This window comes from Pseudophryne corroboree, chromosome 6, assembly GCF_028390025.1.
Source record: "Pseudophryne corroboree isolate aPseCor3 chromosome 6, aPseCor3.hap2, whole genome shotgun sequence".
Lineage (NCBI taxonomy): Eukaryota > Metazoa > Chordata > Amphibia > Anura > Myobatrachidae > Pseudophryne > Pseudophryne corroboree.
In genome coordinates this window covers 540,661,331-540,683,076 of record NC_086449.1, presented here as the reverse complement: position 1 = coordinate 540,683,076, position 21,746 = coordinate 540,661,331, and the positions used below count along the sequence as shown (strand labels likewise).

The 21,746-nt window shown below is 45.6% G+C and overlaps 1 long non-coding RNA gene across 1 annotated transcript in view; it reads left to right on the top strand.

The window, feature by feature from the left end:
* Nucleotides 1-3,396: 3,396 nt before the first annotated feature.
* The window catches only part of LOC134935427 (uncharacterized), a 29,536-nt gene continuing 11,186 nt past the window's right edge, over nucleotides 3,397-21,746 (top strand). Inside the window, exon 1 of the long non-coding RNA XR_010180131.1 lies at nucleotides 3,397-3,529. This is a non-coding gene — a long non-coding RNA (uncharacterized LOC134935427). The remainder of the gene's footprint in view (nucleotides 3,530-21,746) is intronic.

The window sequence follows — 21,746 nt, the reverse complement described above, 5'->3', positions numbered from 1 at the left end:
ACCAATGGTGGGAACTTTGTGGTCAGCGGTGAGGTTACTTTCGGTCAACCGCTGACCACAAAGTTCCCACCATTGGTTACAATGGAGCGCATAGGCGCTACATTGTAACACTGCCGTGTGCCGCCTGTCAGACAGTACAGGAGCACACAGCCGATCAGGAGGGTGCCACAACGTGGTGCTCCCTGATTGGCTGAAGAAACCCACTTAGACATCAGTCAGAGGGGGTTTCTGGCATTCGGGGAAAGGGGTCCCATGTGAAAACATGGGTCCCCTTTCAGTTCGTGGTCGGGTGTCCGTTTTTTTATTTTTACAAGTACGTGGATTACAAATGGATTATCCGAGGAGCCCTCTACACTGGATTTGGTGAGTAGAATTTTTTCAACAGGTACACCATGGATTCTACATGGAGAAGAGGACCGACCCTCGTGTGAACATAAGGTAAGTATGTGTATATGGTGGTGTGTATTTATGCATTAAAGTTATACTTTCAAGGTGTGTGTGTAATGTCTTTATTGGGGTATTTTTTTAGTAGTAGTACTACAGGTACCAGCAGGCCCGGTTTTCCGCCGCATGCTGGTACTTGTGGTTCTCCAAGTACCAGCTTGCGGGGGAGGCTTGCTGGGACTTGTAGTACTGCTACTAAAAACAATATTCATAACTTTCAACAAAGGCTATCAGCCCCCCATCCGCAGCCCATTGGATGGGGGGGACAGCCTCGGGCTTCACCCCTGGCCCTTGGGTGGCTGGAGGGGGGGGACCCCTTGATTGAAGGGGTTCCCACTCCTCCAGGGTACCCCGGCCAGGGGTGACTAGTTGGGTATTTAATGCCACGGCCGCAGGGCGCTGTATAAAAGTGACCCCCGGCTGTGGCATTATCTGTCCAGCTAGTGGAGCCCGGTGCAGGTTTCAAAAATACGGGGGACCCCTACGCTTTTTGTCCCCCGTATTTTTGGAACCAGGACCAGGCGCAGAGCCCGGTGCTGGTTGTTTAAATATGGGGGACCCCCTGTCAATTTTTTTCCCCATATTTTTGCAACCAGGACCGGCTCAAAGAGCCCGAGGCTGGTTTGGCTTAGGAGGGGGGACCCCACGCAATTTTTTTTAATAGTTTAAACATTTTTTTTTTTATTTAACATTGTGCACAATGAAGCCCAGCACGGATCTCTCAGATCCGTCCGAGATTCATTGTATTAAAGTCGGCAGTGTTTTACAAGTCACTCACGTAAAACACTGCCTAAAAAAACGAATGACATCGACATCGGAAAAACCGAAAATGCAGAATACGGCAGCTTAGTAAATTAGTCGTAATCAATTCAAAAAGTTGCATATTTACACTTTCGATGTCATTCGTGATTGAACTTTGACCTCAATCGGAAAATTACGAATGTTAGTAAATTTACCCCATAGTGCCCCTTACACATATGTTGCACATTATTAATGCATTTTTACATGACACACATAATGGCCCTCATTCCGAGCCGTTCGCTCGGTAAATTTCATCGCATCGCAGTGATTTTCCGCTTAGTGCGCATGCGTAATGTCCGCACTGCGACTGCGCCAAGTAATTTTGCAATGAAGATAGTATTTTTACTCACGGCTTTTTCTTCGCTCCGGCGATCGTAATGTGATTGACAGGAAATGGGTGTTACTGGGCGGAAACAGGCCGTTTTATGGGCGTGTGGGAAAAAACGCTACCGTTTCCGGAAAAAACGCAGGAGTGGCCGGAGAAACGGAGGAGTGTCTGGGCGAACGCTGGGTGTGTTTGTGACGTCAAACCAGGAACGATAAGCACTGAACTGATCGCAGATGCCGAGTAAGTCTGAAGCTACTCTGAAACTGCTACGAGATGTGTAATCGCAATATTGCGAATCTTTCGTTCGCAATTTTAAGAAGCTAAGATTCACTCCCAGTAGGCGGCGGCTTAGCGTGTGCAATACTGCTAAAATCGCCTTGCGAGCGAACAACTCGGAATGAGGGCCAATGCTCCTTACACATATTCCGAACACTACTGCACAACCAACCCACTCACATCCACACAGCACTCACACTGCCACTAACACTGTGACCTCTGCCTCTGCTTGGCTACAGATGTGTCCTCATAAATATTGCCTCAATGCTAACGTCGGGCACACCTTTTTTTTTTTATAAAAGTGCATCTTATTTGCATTGCTATGTGGTTAGGATGCACAAGCAGCTTCTGCTGATTAAAATGATATGCAGCATGCCTATATACTGTGTTAGACTGTGGCTGTATCTGCATATGAAATGCTACACACAGAATATAGGCATGCTGCATATCATTTTAATCAGCAGAAGCTGCTGATGCCCCTAGGCATATGAAATGCCCTAGGCAATTGCCTAGTTTGCCTATGCCTATGGCCGGCTCTGGCTGCCACTCTGCACTTGGGGAAGGGGGAGGTTAGGTACAGGCTGTGGAGGGAGAGATAGGGTTAGGATGCAGGGAGGGGGGGGTTAGGGTTAGGCACCACTGGAGAGGGTTAGGATTAGGCAAGGGGGGGGGGGGGGGTTAGGGTCAGGCTGCGGGTTATGGCTAGTCTGTTTACAACCTTGGTTTCAGGATTCTGAATGTTGGGATGCGCTGTCGGTATTTTGACTGCTGGCATCCCAAGCACCAGAATCCTGATACCATCCTGTTTCTGTATATGGGTGGTAGGGCACTAAGGACCTTATTCAGCACGGATGGCAAAACTGCTAAAAAGCAATTGATGCATTCAAATAGTTGCGGTCCAGAAAAAAAGAAAAAATACCCACTGCACGCATTGCAATCGCATCGTAATGCACAGTGGGATCACATAACCATTTGCAATATCCGGAACATCTAAGACTTTTTTAATCTGCGCCAAGCAAAGTCATCCACAATTCTGCTAATACAACAGGCTGGTAGTGGTCATCACTGACGTTAGAGACCCACCTGAAAAATGCCTTGGCATGCCTGTATTTTGACAAACACACCCACAAAACGCCACGTTTCCTCCCCTAAATACTGGCTTCCTGTCAATCAAAATGTGATTGCATTGAAGGACAATGCATGCTCAGAATAAATTGCAAATTGCAGTTGCGCATGTGCAATGCAAACGCTACGCATGAGCAGTCATTCGATAATCGTCCGGACTGCGTTTTCCCAATTTTGCGATCCGTGCTGAATATGCCCTCTCACATCCCAAATTATATGTTATGTAGGAATGCTCAAATGTAATAGAAGAGAGTCCCCTTTTTCAAATTATGTGGCCCCTTAGCAGCTAATATCTGGTGATCACCTGTGAACACAGCTGCGTTCGGGTCTGAATAGACCCCATTGCCAGGAAGACTCTGACAGCACCAGTTACACTGACTGTGAGCTGCCTGTAATTCATAGACAGCTGTGATTCAGGAAGAATTCACAGTCCTGTGAATTAGAGGCAGTACGCACCTGCAATCATCAGTGCTGACAGGCAGCAAGACTCCCTATCAGTCCAGCTCAGATAACGTTCTGATGCAGCTGCACAGACACAAGGTCAACCTCACTGAGGTAAGGGGCAGTTTGTTCAGCTAGTGGGACCCACCCTGCTCCCTTTGCTGAGCAAGTCACCTAATTTTTCTCAAAATGTTTGTGTGTTGGCCCAGGGAAAAATGAATTGCTGGTATGGGTAGCAGTGGGCCTCTAAAGCTAGGTACAGTAGACACTATACAATTATTGGGCCGATTTGCCAATAATTGGGACATCGCCTGATTTATTGTATAGTGTGTACGAACGATCGTGTCGGTGTTTCAACGATAATTTGGAAAAATGTTGCACACACACACTATCGATTTTCCGATCAATCGGCCCAGACCAAAAATATCTGCCACAATCTCCAGATATTGAGCAGTGTGTGTGCGTTCTCAATAATCTGCCCATATTTCCTATGTTTTCCTCTCACTACATCATCCTCCTTGTGGGCGGACATATGTAAATGCAGTGTGACGTGGCAGAAAATTGGTAACCCAAAATTTTTTTGTGTAGCGCAGATATTTTTGCCTACAATTTCCTGAAAAATCGTCCGATTGTCGGGCCGACCCTGCTGCCCGTACCATTTCCCCTGGTATGGCCTTTTTCCGTGTTGCTTTAAGTTTTGGAACTCTCCACATATTTTTACATATGTTCTTGTGTCTTATACTGTATGTTTTGTTTGCCATTTCTTTTCAATAACAAAAAACTGTTTGAATTTAACAAAACGGGACTACAGAGCTGTCCTGGCAGAACATCACGTATTTAAACACTGAAGTAGCAATATCACATCAAGTAACAGTTGAGGATATTGGTCAGGAAGAGTTAATGATGCTGCATTTATCTGCAAGCATTCATGATGTTGCTAAGCAACAAAGAAGGTGTTTTAACTGGTATAGTCATTTTTAGCAAGGAGACATGGGAAGTGTGCTCCAGATTATTAGTCTGTGTGTGTGTGACCTGTTTCTTTCACCATCAAAATTAACATTCACATGAAAAGGAAAGTTGAAATTCATCAATTCAAGTTGTTTCTTTTTTATTGTTAATAATAATATGGACATTAACTCTTTAAGAAAGCAAAACGGATCTCAAGGTGCTTATTAAACAGTGTGACAAGAGCAGGGTAAAAAAAGGTTATGTTTGCTGGGGACCCTCTATCACCGAAAAAGATTTGCATGACACTCTCCTCTCAGTTCTTAAATAACCCTGTGTGGCCCTTTCAGATGACTGTCCAAAATAGGTTATGTCATGTCTTGTTAAGTTACAGTGTATTAATGTAGGCGCTGCCAATTTATTTCATGCATGTAACTTAGAGATTGTAATTCATTAGTGAAACAGTAACATAGTAACATAGTTAATGAGGTTGAAAAAAGACAATTTGTCCATCGAGTTCAACCTGTAGTATATATCTTACACTATTCTGTACACAGGTAGCTGTTGATTTACTGACGGTCTTAATCCCGACAGCCATTGGCCGAGAGTCAAAATACAGACGCGGTCACAATACCGACATTTATTATAATGACATGTTCAAAATGCCAACATAATCAGAATATCGACGTTTGAAATGCCGACATGTCAAAATGGCGACATAGTCAGAATACCGGCATTCGAAATGCCAACATGTCATAATGCCGGCATACGTTTTTAAGGAATTTTTGCCCCAAAACAGACTTGTTCATATTTTACCATTCCAGTAGACCTGAAGGGGGAAGATAATAGCGTACCGAGCACAGCGAGGCACCATGCCCAAAGCATGTTGTGCGCACGCGCTACACTTAGACGTTGTCCATGTCAACCTATATCGACATTTACACACAAAAAAACCCATAAAAACTCATGTCGGTATTGTGTCCATCGGTAAAGCATACTGAAATCCTGTATACCACTATAGTTTAACTATAATGACCCGTATGGAGTCATTGGTTTCAGGTTTTCACAGTTCTAGTTTATGATAATTAAATATCTGTGTTTCTAATGATCATAAAAATTGTTAGATCCATCATAGGTGATTACATTTGGAGACAACAAGCAAACATTGGCTCTAATGTATTAGTAGAACTGGGTGGTTCCACGTTGCAAGCAGCCCTGACCAGACTAGGGAGAAAAAGCATTGCCCGCGTAACTTAACCACTTAACTGGCATGGTTAGATCAAATGCGACAGTGCCGCCCCACTGTGTCCCAGTTTTTGACGAGTAGATCCATTCTGCAGATGTGCATAATGTAATATTTTAAAAAATAGTTTTTAAACTGGATTAAATTTAAAAATAAATAAAAAAGCAGCTATATCAGTGGTGGCCAACACGTGGCTCTTGAGCCACATGCGGCTCTTTCTTTATTCAAATGTGGCTCCCAACACTCAGTCACGTGACCACAAGAGATCTGTAAACTGCTGCACTCCAGCCAGACATGCAGCAGCAGCACTACATAGACTGGGAACTGAGGGAGCCAAACACACATGAGGGAGCTGGCTGGAGTGACACAGGAGGCGGCTGGCTGGAGTGACACAGGCGGGTGCTGGCTGGAGTGACACATGGGGGAACTGAAGTGTATTATGTGAATCTGGCTTTTTCAATATATTTTATGCGGATCTGGCTTTTTCAATTATTTGACGTAGAAGTGGCTTTTTCATTGTATTTCAGGTTCGATCTGGCTTTTTAAATGTATTTTATACCAGGGGCATGGCCTAGCAGGCACAGGGTCACACCCCATTTTTGCGGGTGAGCATTCGGCTCGAAGTCGGCTCTTTGATGTACCTAGCAAGATTTCTTGGCTCTTTGTCTCTGACTGGTTGCCCACCACTGAGCTATATGAACAGTTTTGAAGGGGAAAATCAGTTAAGTGGTTAATCACAGTGAAGCATTCATTCAGCTGTTATGTAATATACACCAACCCAAGATTTGTGGATATTTATGTGCTACCATGTACCAAGTGGCTGAACATTGTTAAGAAGACCATCATAGACTTGTTGGTGCCAACCTTGACCTGGACTGTGAGATTTCTGAACATCTTGTTGCATCCTACAACAAACAGGTGTAGCAGTGGTGCTAAGGGGTGTGCTAATTACCGGGGCTTGCACCTGTTGGAGGTGCCCGGCGAGGGCTGGGTCAGAGTCCCCTACCCCCCTTCCCCTTCCTTTTACCTATCAACTGCAGCCTCTCTTTCCAGACCCAACAGTGGGTCCAGGGGGACTGCTGTTGCTGAGTGCAGCAGTCTTCTCTGCCTGCCGGAGGGGTTAGCGATCGCACTGATCGTACCCCCTTTTGAATCTAATCTGTTCCTGGCTGAAGGACGCTTGGTACACCCTGAGCAGGTTGGAGCAATACTTTTTTCAAGTAGGCTATCTATGGTCCTGCTGGCAGGTGCCCATCAGAAGCTAGGTGATATCAAGATAGACCACTACCCAGCTGGAGGGTGGTCAAGGAAAGAACTGATACAACTAGAGGGACAACTACTCAGAACCTGCTAAATTGTTTCTCTGGAAATATTGTTCAGACTATATATTGAATTGGCTTGCTACCTGTTTTCAAGAATTGGGTGTTAAATTTAAATATATGTTTGATTTTGAAGTTACAGATGGGTCCACGGTTATCTTGGCTAGTTTGCTGCCCTAGGCACAACATGGTTTATTAACATAAACCATTCATCTATTGTTCTCAGATGCAATACAATACAGAGGACAATACAGCAGGGGATTAAGTCATTACAGCAGGAGATTAAGTCCAACTGCCCAGTCTAAATTAATCACATTAAAGGTAAAGATAAACAGGGACCCATCTGTAGTTGCCTAAGCATGAATACTCAATATATTCTGACTCCCACAGGGCTGAGAAGTTCTAGCCTGGGGCCACTACAAACAACATTGCCATCTGGATTTTTTAATATAAATATATTCATTTGGACTTCTATGGGAACCATATACCTATACAATGGTACTGAGAGAATATCCAGACAAATTTGTTGATATGTAGTTAAATGGTATATCACTACATGCTTTCTCTTAACTGTTATTTTGTATGACCTATCTTTCTAAATGGCATCACATTTCTGAGTAAAAATTATTCACCAAGCTTAAAGGTCTGTCACTGTTACTGGAGTGCCACAGTGCTGTACAGCTGTACAGTACTTAGCCCAAAAGAGAGTGATACCTAATCTTATTAACTGCTGTTTGTTTTCTATCATGTGCATCCTGTTATGTTCAGTAAAACCTACTCTGGTTTGGAATCAGCACAAGCTGCAAAATAGACATAGAGCAGCAACAATTGCATACAAGGCTGCAATTTTAATCACCAAAACTGCACGTTTATTAAAGAGAGTTGCCAGACTATCAGAGTGTATTGCCAAATGCAGAGGGAAGTGTCACACATACAAAGGTGTCACTGACCACCAGGGAAGGAGGACCCTGTAGTGGTCTTATGGTCTAAGCTGGCATTCTCTGCCAGATCCCGTGGTGAGTTGACTACAGCAGGTCTTTCCGACAACAGCATCTTGGGGTCATTCCGAGATGATCGTAGCTGTGCTAAATTTAGCACAGCTACGATCATCCACACTGAAATGCGGGGGGACGCCCAGCACAGGGCTAGCCCGCCCCGAATGTCAGTCCCTGCCCCGTCCCTGAAATACAAAAGCATCGCACAGCAGGAATGCTTTTGTACGTCAGGAGTAGCTCCCGGCCAGCACAGCTTTTGTGCGTGGGCCGGGAGCTACTCGTTGCTGTCCGGCTCGCAGTCTACAAAACGGCGGGCAATCGCCGCCGTGCCGTCCCCTCCCACCCAGCGACCGCCTCTACCTGTCAATCAGGCAGAGGCGATCGCTAGGCAATGACAGCCGTCGGCTGTCAGCCATGCGCTGGCGCACTGCGGCGCTGACGTATGCGCAGTTCTGACCTGATCACTGCGCTGCGATAAACTGCAGCGAGCGATCAGGTCAGAATGACCCCCCTTATTAGGTGCTGACATCTTGCCAGCGCCTTCTCCTTCAGTTTGGCTTCTAGAGGCCATCGTCTTGCCGGGTGCCTTACAAGTAATCTCCGGAGGCGTGCCTGCTTGTCTTCCTGCTCCAGTGGGCATTCTCCTTCCTAATTCAGTGCCCAAAGCACAAGTGTCAGATCCATATCTGCATTTGTGATTGACAGCTTGGCTACTGCAGTTGTTACTGTTGTTACTGTACCTTCTTCTATGGATAAACTGCTGGATTTTCTACTGCTCTCCACTGTCTTCTGTGTACACGCTCCTGAATTTTCTCCTGTTCTCCACTGTCTCCTGTGAATACTCTCCTGCATTTTCTCCTGTTCTCAGTAGCGGATCTTGCCACGGGCAAGCAGGACTTTTGCCCGGGCACCACCTTCTGGAGGGCGCAGGCGCCATCCGGAGGGCGCAGCACCACGGCAAGATCCGCTGCTGCTGTGCCCCCCGCTGCCCGCTGTGAAGGGAAACTAGACGCTACGCATCTAGTTTCCCTTCGTGGAGAGGACCTTTTCTGTAATGATGTGCGGTGCGCGTTGACGTCATCGCGCACCGCACAGCAAAGGTCCTCTCCACAAAGGGAACTAGACGCGTAGCGTCTAGTTTTCCTTCATGGAGAGGACCTTTGCTGTGCGGTGCGCGATGACGTCATCGCGCACCGCACATCATTACAGCGTCGCTACTACTGTACAGGGGGCGTAACTGACCATGCCCCCTGTATGAAACCACGCCCCCTATGGCCGCCCGAGGCGCAAAAAGACCCTGAGCCGGCCCTGCCTGTTCTCCAGTGTCTTCTGTTGAAATTCTGCTTTTTACAAAGCTACCAACTAGTTCCTCCAGTTGACAGAGATAAAGCACCAACAAACCAGCAGCTACAGTAACTATTTTTTTAGAAACCATTCTGTAACATGGCAGTTAGAAGCTGAATGTCTGGTACTTTATCTCCGTTCACTTTATTTCTTTCCAAGGCTTAGTACATAGACCCATTAGTCTCAATTGAATCTTTCTTAGCTCAGTATTACTCCTTCTGCATAGTATTACTACTGGCTCGTGTCTTCCTCTGAACTGCCCTCTGCTACTGACTTGTAAGAGACAGTATTTCATGATCTGCAAAGAACCAAATACAGTGGTGTCTTAGAACGGTATAGGTTCAAGATCCCGGCTGTTGAGATCCTAGCAGTAAAAATACCGACACCGGAATCCCGACACCTGTCAGAACACCAACACCAGAATCCTGACGAGGTCAGCGCTGTACATATGATACAAATCAATTTTAATTGCATTGACACTTCTTCAAAATTGTTACTGTCTGCACAATTAGCACTAAGGTTGTAATAATGTTATAAGTAACCTCGTAATCATTCTAATTAAACCCATTTATGCTCCATAATCTATATTTGCTGTTTTTGTTAGCAATATTTCATTAATGTCTCCTGCATTCTATTACTTGTTTAATGGTGCACATAAGTAATTACAGAGTATGTCAACTCTTCATTACTACATTAGCCTATGATCCTTATAAAGGGAGCTAAGTGACATGATACTGAAACATAGTCTAATTTTTCTATTATTGAGCTGAGTACATTATTTTGCTTATGAGTTTTTACAGTGTCTTAACAGCATTTTTGCTTAATAAAACTGGTTGAGGACAGTTGCACCAGAAACCTTGGACTTGTGTGATCTCTCAGCTATTGTACACTACCATCTACCCCAGGAGATGGTACATGTTTCCCTAACCCTCTTACACTATTATATTGGAAGTGTTTCTGTCATTTAAATTTGTATATTACATCATCTCCATATTGTCTTAAGCCATTGTTAAGGGGGGTACTCAAGGAGCGATATTCTAAGCAATCTGACTAGATTGCTTAGAATTTAAGCATTATCGCTCCGTGTGTACCCCCTACAGCGATAGCGATGCGCAGCCCCACACATCGCTATCGCTGGTGCTAGATTGGCCTGCATGCAGGCCAATCTAGCGGGTCGCTCACTTCACCCGCTGGGTGAAATGAGCGTCTCCCCCGTCTCCCCCCGCACGCTCAGCACACATCTCTCCCACATCGGCCAGTCTATATGGGCCTTTACTGTATACCATTGATTTGTCATTATTCTGCATTATTCTTAAAGTATCTTGTATTTTATTGTTATCATCTCAATTCACCTTGCAGAGATAATACTTCTAGGGTCTACCCAACCTGAAGAATTTAAATGACTCTGGTAGAGGTGCTGTATTAAAGAGTCAAGAAAAGATGAGAAACCGTAGCCATGAAGTTTACCAGCAGCAAACTAATTTTATGAGAATGTCTGTGCCTTTGTGGGGTTTAATAATTCCCTTTTTTTTTTTTTTAAATAATTAAAAAAATATTAATTTCAGACATGGAAGTATGGTATACAAAAACAAACAAAAACAGGATTTTAATACCTACCGGTAAATCCTTTTCTCCTAATCCATAGAGGATGCTGGGGTCCACTTCAGTACCATGGGGTATAGATGGTTCTGCAGGAGCCATGGGCACTTGAAGACTTTTTCAGAGTGTAAACTGGCTCCTCCCCCTATGCCCCTCCTCCAGACCTCAGTATAGGAACTGTGCCCAGGGAGATGGACATTTCGAGAAAAGGATTTACTTTTAAGTTAATGGTGAGATTCAAACCAGCTCACACTTCAACCATACCGCACAACATGGCAACTAACATAACACATGCCAACAAGCATGACCATTGCAGCAATGTACTGAAAACAATTTTAACACAACACTCGTGTAAAACTTATAACTATGGGGGTAATTCCAAGTTGATCGCAGCAGGAAATTTTTTAGCAGTTGGGCAAAACCATGTGCACTGCAGGGGGGGGGAGATGTAACATTTGCAGAGAGAGTTAGATTTGGGTGGGTTATTTTGTTTCTGTGCAGGGTAAATACTGGCTGATTTATTTTTACACTGCAAATTAGATTGCAGATTGAACACACCACACCCAAATCTAACTCTCTCTGCACATGTTAAATCTGCCTCCCCTGCAGTGCACATGGTTTTGCCCAACTGCTAACAAAATTCCTGCTGCGATCAACTTGGAATTACCCCCTATATAACTACTGCAGGTAAAGAACGCACTGGGTTGGGTGCCCAGCATCCTCTAAGGACTAGGAGAAAAGGATTTACCGGTAGGTATTAAAATCCTGTTTTCTCATACGTCCTAGAGGATGCTGGGGTCCACTTCAGTACCATGGGGTTATACCAAAGCTCCAGTACAGGCGGGAGAGTGCGGATGTCCCTGCAGAACTGATTGACCAAACTTTAGGTCATCAGCGGCCAAGGTGTCAAACTTGTAAAACTTAGCAAACGTGTTTGTCTCTGACCAAGTAGCCACTCATCAAAGCGCAATCGTCTGCTTAGAAGCAGGACACCCAATCTTGTTGGGATCATGTTTTCCGTATCTGAGCTGTTCTTGTGACATAAATTCTCAAAGCTCTGACCACATCCAGAGACTTTGAATCAGCGTAGGTTTCAGTAGCCACTGGCACCACAATAGGTTGGTTCACATGGAAAGAAGAAACCACCTTTGGAAGAAACTGCTGATGAGTTCTCAGTTCAGCCCTATCTTCATGGAGATCAAATAAGGGCTCTTGTGAGACAAGGCCCCTAACTCAGACACCCTCCTTGCAGATGCCAAGGCATGACCACTTTCCAAGTGAGAAACTTCAACTCCACCTCCTGGAGAGGTTCAAACCAATCTGATTGAAGGAACTGCAACACCACGTTAAGATCCCACGGTTCCATAGGAGGCACAAATGGAGGTTGGATGTGCAGAACCCCCTTCACGAACGTCTGAACTTCCGGAAGGGAGGCCAATTGTTTCTGAAAGAAAACAGACAAAGCCGAAATTTGGACCTTGACTGAACCCAATCTTAAGCCAGCATCCACACCCGCCTGAAGAAAATAGAGAAAACGTCCTAACTGAAATTCTTCCGTTGGAGCCTTCTTGGTTTCCCTCCAAGACACATATTTTCTCCAAATACGGTGGTAATGTCTAGACGTTACTCCTTTCCTAGCCTGAATAAGTGTGGGAATGATTTCTTTGGGAATACCCTTTCAGGCTAGGATCCGGCGTACAACAGCCATACCGTCAAACGTAGCCGCGGTAAGTTTTGATACATGCACGGCCCCTGCCGAAGCAGGTCCTCGCGAAGAGGAAGAGGCCACGGATCTTCTATGAGTAACTCCTGACGATCCGGATTCCAAGCCCTCCTTGGCCAGTCTGGGACAATGAGGATCGCTCGAACCCTTGTTCTTCTTATGATCTTGAGAATTTTTGGTATAAGTGGAAGTGGGGGGAACACATACACCGACCGAAACACCCACTGGGCCACTAGTGCATCCACTGCTATTGCTTGTGTGTCTCTCGACCTGGAACAATATCTCTGAAGCTTCTTAGCTTCTTGTTGAGACAAGAAGCCATCACGTCCACTTGAGGAATTCCCCAAAGACCCGTCACCTCTTGGAAGACTTCTTGGTGGAGGCCCCATTCTCCTGGATGGAGGTTGTGTCTGCTGAGGAAGTCTGCTTCCCAGTTGTCTACTCCCGGAATGAAAATTGCAGACAGAGCTCTTGCATGTCTTTCTGCCCAGAGGAGTATCTTTGTTACCTCTGCCATTGACGCTCTGCTTTTCGGTCCGCCCTGACAGTTTATGTAAGCCACTGCTGTTACATTGTCTGACTGGAACTGTATGGGTTGATCTTGAAGAAGATGCACCGCTTGTAGAAGGCCGTTGTAAATGGCTCTCAACTCCAGAACGTTTATGTGAAGACAGGTTTCTTGACTTGACCATCTTCCTTGGAAGCTTTCCCCTTGTGTGACTGCACCCCAGCCTCGGAGACTCGCATTCGTGGTTACTAAGACCCAGTCCTGAATCCCGAACCTGCGCCCCTCTAGGAGGTGAGAACTGTGTAGCCACCACAGGAGCAAAATTCTGGCTTTGGATGAAAGGATTATCCTCTGATGCATGTGTAGATGGGATCCAGACCACTTGTCCAGTAGGTCCCACTGGAAAACTTTGGCATGGAATCAGCCGAACTGTAACGCCTCGTAGGCTGCTACCATCTTTCCCAACAAACATATGCATTGATGAATTGACGCCTTTGTTGGTTTCAGAATCTGTTTGACCATCCTCTGGATTTCCAGAGCCTTTTCTACTGGAAAAAAATACCCTCTGTAGTTCTGTATCCAGTATCATTCCCAGAAATTATAATCTTTTCGTTGGTTTCAATTGTGACTTTGGAAAATTTATGATCCAACTGTGGGGAAAATTTACTAAGATGGGAGTTCTATTTAAGATGGGATGTTGCCCATTGCAACCAATCAGATTCTACTTCTCATTTAACTAGCACCTTCTAGAAGATAATACCTGGAATCTGATTGGATGCTATGGGCAACATCCCATCTTAAATAGAACTCCCATCTTAGTAAATTTACCCCCGTGTTGTTGAACTACTGTCAGGGAGAGTGTAATGCTCTGCACCAACTTTTCTTTGGACCTCGCCTTTATCAGGAGATCGTCCAAGTAAGGAATTATGTTGACTCCTTGTTTGCGAAGGAGGACCATTATCTCCGCCATCACCTCGGTAAATACCCTCGGTGCCGTGGATAGCCCGAATGGCAAAGTTTGAAATTGGTAATGACAATCCTGCACTGCGAATCTCAGATAAGCTTGATGCGGAGGATAGATAGGAACATGTAAGTAGGCATCTTTTATGTCTACTGACACCATGAAGTCCTTCTCCTCCAGACTGGAAATCACTGTCCTTAGAGATTCCATCCTGAATTTGAACCTTTGCAGGTAGAGATTCATTGTTTTCAGGTTTAGAATCGATCTGACCGAGCCGTCCGGCTTCGGTACTACAAAAAGGCTTGAATAAAACCCTTCTCCTTGTTGTGACAAGGGAACCAGGACAATCACTTGATCCTGAGACAAATTTTGTATCGCTTCTGATACCACTTCTCTGACTGGAACAGAAGCTGGTAAGGCCGATTTGAAAAATCGGCATGGGGGAATGTCTTGAAACTCCAACTTGTACCCCTGGGACACTATTTGTAAGATCCAGGGGTCCAGGTCCGATTGAACCCAAAGCTGACTGAAGAGTTTCAGACGTGCCCCCACCTGAGCGGACTCCCACAAGGGAGCCCCAGCGTCATGCTGAAGATTTTGCAGAAGCAGAGGTTGATTTCTGCTCCTGTGATCCTGGAGACGCCGTGGACTTTTTACCTTTTCCCCTTCCTTTACCTGCAAAGAAAGGGGAACCTTTTCCCTTTTTGTATTTATTGGGCCGAAAGGACTGCATCTGAGAGTGATGTGTCTTTTTTGCCGGTGCTGGAGCATTAGGCAGAAATGTCGACTTACCTGCGGTAGCCGCAGAAACTAAGGCATCCAGCCCATCTCCAAACAAGGCCTTGCCGTTGTACGGGAGAGCCTCCATATTTTTTTTTGGAATCTGCATCTTCATTCCATTGGTGAATCCACAACGCCCTACATGCTGAAATTGCCATGGTAGCGGCTCTTGATCCCAAGAGACCAATATCTTTCATGGCTTCCAGCATGTACGCAGCAGCATCCTTGATATGACCTAACGTTAGGAGTATCTCGTCTCTATCTATTGTGTAAATGTCTGATGACAAGTTTTCTGACCACTTTTCAATAGCACTACTCACCCACGCAAAGGCAATGGTAGGCCTGAGTAGTGTCCTATTGGTCACATAAATAGATTTCAACGTAGTCTCTAACTTGCGGTCTGCCGGCTCCTTTAGTGTAGCCGTACCAGGTGTTGGGAGAATCACCTTTTTTGTTAACCTTGACAGGGCACTGTCCAAAATGGGGGGTGACTCCCACCCTTTCCTGTCCTCAGCAGGAAAGGGGTAAGCTGCCTGAATTCTTTTGGGAATCTGGAATTTCTTTTCAGGTTTTGTCCAGACTCCTTCAAAGAGTCTGTTCAATTCATAAGAAGGAGGGAAGGTTACATCAGTTTTTTTTCTCTTTATCAAAGTAACCCTTCTCCTGTGGTAAAGGAGGAGACTCTGTAACCTCTAACACCTCCCTGATAGCAACAATCATGTATTGAATGTTTTTTGCTAATTTTGGATCAATTCCCCTGGAATCACTAGTGTCGACACAGGAATCAGAGTCCGTGTTGGTATCGTTCTGTACTACTTGTGCAAATTACCTCTTTTGTGAACCAGAAGGGTCCCCTATGGATGAAAAGGCAGAATTATTAAAAATCACGTCTTCCACGGATTTTCTCCAGTTTGCTGCATGAGACTCAGATTTATCCAATCTCTTACTAATATGATTCACACTATCACGTAATTCTTTCACCCATTCAGGCTCATGGTGTGACGGCAGCGCCACCACATTACATCCCTGTGTCCCTAAAATGGCTTCCTCAGGGGAAGAGCTCCCTGCCTCAGACATGCTACATCGTGCAAAATCACACCACAGACACAGAAAGGAATTGCCAGTCCACAACTCATTGCCAAAATAACAAATCCCTGTGTATCGTATTTTATATACAGAGACGTTTCAAGCGCTTATACAATGCCAATAATAGGTTTTAGCACCTAAATAATACACTCCCCCCCCCCCCCCCCTTTTTTGCACCCTGATACTTGTTCAGACGTGGATAGGAGGATCAGCGTGTCTTTCCTTGCTGCTGCTGTGAGGAAATGGTGCTGAGAAGTGTGCTGGCTGCCTGAGGAAGAAGCTCCGCCCCCTGTAATGGCGCATTTCCCCTCAGGTTTTACATTCTATATTTATACTGGCGGGGGTGTAGGACAAATAGTATGCTACCTTTTGCCAGTGAGAGTAGGATTCGTGCTGCTCAGGGCGTGCCCCCCCCCCCCACACACACACACACTCCCTGCTGGGCTCTGTGTAACGGAGAGCATGCTCGCGCAGCATTCCCACTCGCTGCATGGTACCTTATGCCGTCACGATGACCGGAGGTCCCTCTCTGAAGATCTCCGGTAAAACTACTCACCAGTCTTCTGACTTCAGGCTCTGTTAGGGGGGTGACGGCGTGCTGTGGGAGCGAGCGCATAGCCGCAGCTAGTGTTCAGTACCCTTCAGGAGCTAATGGTGTCCTGTCAGCAGAAGCAGAGCCATGAAACTATATAGGAAGTTGGTTCCTACTTCTTCCCCCTAAGTCCCACGAAGCAGGGAGACTGTTGCCAGCAGTCTCCTGGTAAAATAAAAAACCTAAACAAAATCTTTTAGTAGAACTCTGTAGAGCTCCACTAGAGTGCGACCAGTCTGCCTGGGCACATTTTCTAAACTGAGGTCTGGAGGAGGAGCATAGAGGGAGGAGCCAGTTCACACTCTGAAAAAGTCTTAAAGTGCCCATGGATCCTGCGGAACCGTCTACTCTATACCCCATGGTACTGAAGTGGACCCCAGCATCCTTTAGGACGTATGAGAAATAAGACTGACTAAAACAAAGTGATCTGTACACCTTGCATGTAACCACTGTCATTAGAGTGCTTTTATCTATTATTTAAAACACCCAAGTTTGTACATTTAGAGATTCCTCCCATCTACAGTTCTCTGAGTGCTCTGCTGTTAGTACAGCCCCTTAGGACTAAGGGGTTGATGTATCAAACAATGAAAAAAGTGGAGAAGTGGAGAAGTTGCCCATAGCAACCAATCAGCTTTGAGAAAGCATTTATCAAGTACACTGGTAGGTAGGTAGGTACTGACTGATTGCTGTGGGAAACTATTCCACTGTTCCATTTCTCCACTCTTTTCACTGCTTGGTACAGCAACCCCTTTGTGCCCCACTTTATCCACCTGTAACTTTCTCCACCCCTACAGGAGTTTGTTGTGCCAAAGATTCAACTACTCCCATGTACCAACATCACAAGTGGCTTATGCTAAGAGGTAGGGAGGCCAATCCCGGGATCGGGATTGGCGGGATCCCGGGATTCTGACCCAAAAATGCTGGGATTTGAATCCTGGGATTGGAGCCTCCAATCCTGGGATTCACGGGATTGGATTGCGCATGTGCAATTGTGCAGTGAGGGAGGGTGGGTGTAAGTAATACTACTTACTATTAGGCGGGTGGCTGCCATGGACACACGCTGAACGTGGCGGCACTTCAAATGTAGCACCGGCCGCCAGCCAATCAGAGCTAGTGGACCGGCAGCCAATCAGGGAAGCTGCAGCAGCAGCGGCAGCCAATCAGGAGGAACTGCTGCGGCAGCTTCCCTGATTGGCTGCCAGTCCGCCAGCTCTGGTTGGCTGATGGCCGACGCTACATTTGAAATGCCGCCGCGTTCAGCGTGTCCATGGCTGCCGCCCGCCTAATAGTAAGTAGTATTACTTAAACGCACCCTCCCTCACTGCAGTGCTCCCTATAGCCTCCCTCCCGCACCGCTACCTACACCCTCCCTCCAGCACTGCTCCCTACGGCCTCCCTGTTCCCTACACCCTTCTCGACTGCTCTTCGCTGATCCCTACTGCAATTCCGGGATTGGAAAAACGGCATGGGATTGGCCTCCCTACTAAGAGGGATGCCATTTCTATGACTTACTGACCTTTAATTGCATGGTTACATTATTTACTGTACATTTCCACTCATTTTAAAATTAGCTGCTCTTGGACCTTTAAACTCAAGCTTCAAAACCCATGCTGTTTTAAGAATGGAAAATTCAAATTTCAAGTTACCACCTCATAATTGTAGAGAACATTTTTACAATAAACATTTTCCTAATTAGTGTTGTGAGTTATGAATGCAGTAGATGTCTAGCACAGATGTTTACATATTCGTTGAGCAAATTTTGAGCAGTGTAAAAGAAAAGGTTTACAACAATGAAGATGGATATTAGAAGGTCCTGTATGATTTTGTTTTTTATATATATATATATATATATATATCCTACGCTACTTCATGGCAGCCATAACTACTGGGGATTGTATCCCATTCCTAACTATAGACAGGGAGTTTTTCTGAATTACTAGGGTCCACCCACTCTGGGTACTCCTCCTCTTCCTCCTTAGTCTTTTTCCTGTCTCCTAGCTGGACAGTGTAGGAGTTTTTTTATTTATTTTTCTTTAGATTCTGATTCAGTTTTTTCTGGACTTACCTCATTATTTCCTAGCTGTTACGCCTCTTTGCAGCCGTGCTAGAAGAGGGTGGCTCCCTGGGGAGTGTTTGGCTGGTGTGCTTGGGGCGGTCAAGTAAGTCCCCGTTTGTCAGCTTAAGGTGTCTGCCCGCCAGTTCTCTTATGCGGGTCCCCCTCCGGCGTTTTGCCGCTGCCTATAGCCGCCGCTCTGTTGGTCTGCGCGCTGTGACTTCCTAGGGCCTCTCAGTGAAGAGGATCTGCGCCGCTGGTGGCCGGAAGGTCCTGTCGAGGAAGGGGAGTCGCGGCTGCTGGCCGGAAGGTCCGTGCGGCGAAGTGAATGTATGCGGCTGGTGGCCGGAGGTCCCTTCAAGGAAGGGAAGTCGTGGCTGCCGGCAGGAAGGTCCGCGCAGCTAAGGGATGGTGCGGCGGCGGGCGGAAGCGCTGGGGGGAGGTGGCAGAGGCTGGTGGGCGGAAGTGCTGTTGGCGGCTGTCCCAGGTGACTGTGTGGGATGGTCTGCGTGGATGCCGTGGCCTCTATGGTAATAGGGGTATTTAAAATAAACGGTGCTGCACACAAGGAGTGGAAGAAAGCTCCTATGGTTGCTGGGCTGGTTTTCTGAGCTTACCAGCAGGATGGAAAGAGAGCCTTCTCCCCAAAAGCCGGTCAGTGCCCTAAAGAGGTAAGTCCTCATAGAGGGCATGTTTTTTGTTCTGTTAAGAAGTGTTAGGTTAGGTTTTAAAGGGTGTTGTTATTACTGTTTTAGTGTGTCTCTACCTAAGAAGAGGTTATGTAAGAAGAGGCATAAAGACATGCAGTGTGCAGCTTGTGATAAAAAATCTTTTTGGTTGCTGAAAACGTTAAATTCTGTGAAAAGTGTACGTAGAGCGAGTCTCAGGAGACTGTGCAATCCAGGCAGATACGAGATTTGATGAAATAGATGAAGGAGTCTTTTGTTACTAAAGAACAGTTTTCTGAACTACAGGGAAATAAAAGAGCTATATCCCTGGCTAATGTTGACTCTGTGGACGAATTAGGCTCACAGGATTTTGGTTATGATGATTACCAGGATGCCTCTAGTACGGAGTCAGTAGAGGTGCAAGAGGAAGATAGAAAGTTTAATCTAGAAATTGTGGATAGTCTTCTAAAAGATATCTTTAAGACCATGAATTATAAAGAGCCAGAAGAGAAATGTGATGATGAGGATATTCTGTTCTGTGATAGGGCCAGAAAGAACAGATGTTTTCCAGTCCATAAAGCATTGAAAGATGTTGTAAGTAAGGAATGGCAGAATGTTGACAAGAGGCTGGGTAATATCAAAAGGCTTGATCGGATGTTCCCGATAGAGGATGAGCAGTTTGCTAATTGGTGTGCAGTTCCCAAAGTTGATGCTGCGGTAGCAGAGTTGGTGTCAAAAACTACCATTTTCTTAGAAGACGGAGCAGTCTTGAAGGATGGTATGGATAAGCGTATGGAAAGTGCACTGAAGAAATTGCATATGTCTTCAGCAGTATCATTAAAATCTAGTGTGGCGGTAGCGTCTGTTTCTAGAGCATTGAGAGTTTGGGGATCAGTGTTGTCGACAGATCTGGAAGAAGGAATCTCGAGACAGTATCTGCAAAGAAATTTAAATATAATGTTCAAAGGCATTGAGTATCTCTGTGAAGCCTCTCTGGATGCTTTGGATTTTGCTGCAAAGTCTATGGCAGCAGGTGTGATGGCAAGGAGAGAATTGTGGCTTCGGTCTTGGTCAGCAGATATGCACTCCAAGAATAGGTTAGTGTCCTTGCCATATGAGGGGTCTCTGCTGTTTGGCAACAAATTAGAGGCCATTATACAAAAAATGTCAGGATGTAAATCGGCAAAATTACCTCAAGATAAAAGGAATAGGTTTCCAATACCTTCTCCTAAACAGCAGTTTAAGGAGGCAAGAGGATATCGTCCAGGCCATTTCTATTCAGGAAGGTACTCCTCAGGGACCAATACGCAGTCCTTCCGTCAGTCCTACAGGAAAGGTGGTCGAAGATTATGACTATTACAGACTTCCGGTATCTTTTCCAGTAGGTGGCAGACTTCAAGAGTTCGTCAGTTGTTGGCTGGAGTCTATCCAGGATACGTGGGTACTAGAAGTAGTATCCCAGGGATACCGGATAGAATTTTCAAAACTTCCAGTGTGGGACAAATTTCTAGTTTCAGAGACGCCAACTATAAGCCTAGAGTTAAAAGCCATGCAGGACAGTTTAAGATAGCTGGTCGAAGCAAGAGCTGTAGAGGCTGTCCCACATTCAGAAAGAAGGAGCGGTTTCTATTCAAGAATGTTCCTGGTGAAGAAACCTTCCGGCAAATTCAGAACTATCTTAGATCTAAGACAGCTCAACAGGTATATAGAAACAAGGAAATTCTGAATAGAGACTTTAAAGTCTATTCTGTTGGGCGTGAGAAAGAAAGACTTTATGGCCTCCATAGACCTAAAGGATGCTTATTTCCATGTTCCAATTCACAAGCAGCACAGGAAATATCTAAGATTTTGCGTCCTCGGCACGCACTTTCAATTCACATGCCTGCCATTTGGCCTAAAGACATCTCCAAGGGTATTTACCAAAGTTCTTACGTCACTCATCGCTGTGATAAGAAGTCAAAGAGTGGCAATATGGTCATACCTAGACGACCTGCTGGTATGCGGAGATTCAATAGAGAAAGTAAAGAACGCGTTAGAGATGACGCTGCACATTCTACAAAATCATGGCAGGTTGATAAATTGGAAGAAGAGCAGGTTAACACCAGAGCGAAGAATCCAGTTTTTGGGGGTACAAGTAGATACCCTCGATTATACGATAAGCCTTTCAGAGGAGAGGTGTTCAAAACTTCAAGACCTAGCTACCCTGATAAGGGGGTGCAACAGTGTGACAATTCGTCAGGGAATGCGCCTTCTGGGGATGATGGCATCCAACATAGATGTAGTTCCTTGGGCGAGGTGGAGGATGATAGATCTTCAATAAGATATCCTGAGTTACATTCGCAAAGGATATTCTCTAAATTATCGTATAAAGTTAGGTCGGAAGGCAAAGGAGTCTTTAGCCTGGTGGATGGAAGCTCAGCTGGTCAGCAGGAAAACGTCCTTGTCAGACCATCACTATCTGGTTTTGACAACAGATGCAAGTACAACAGGCTGGGGAGCAGTGCCGTTTCTAGGG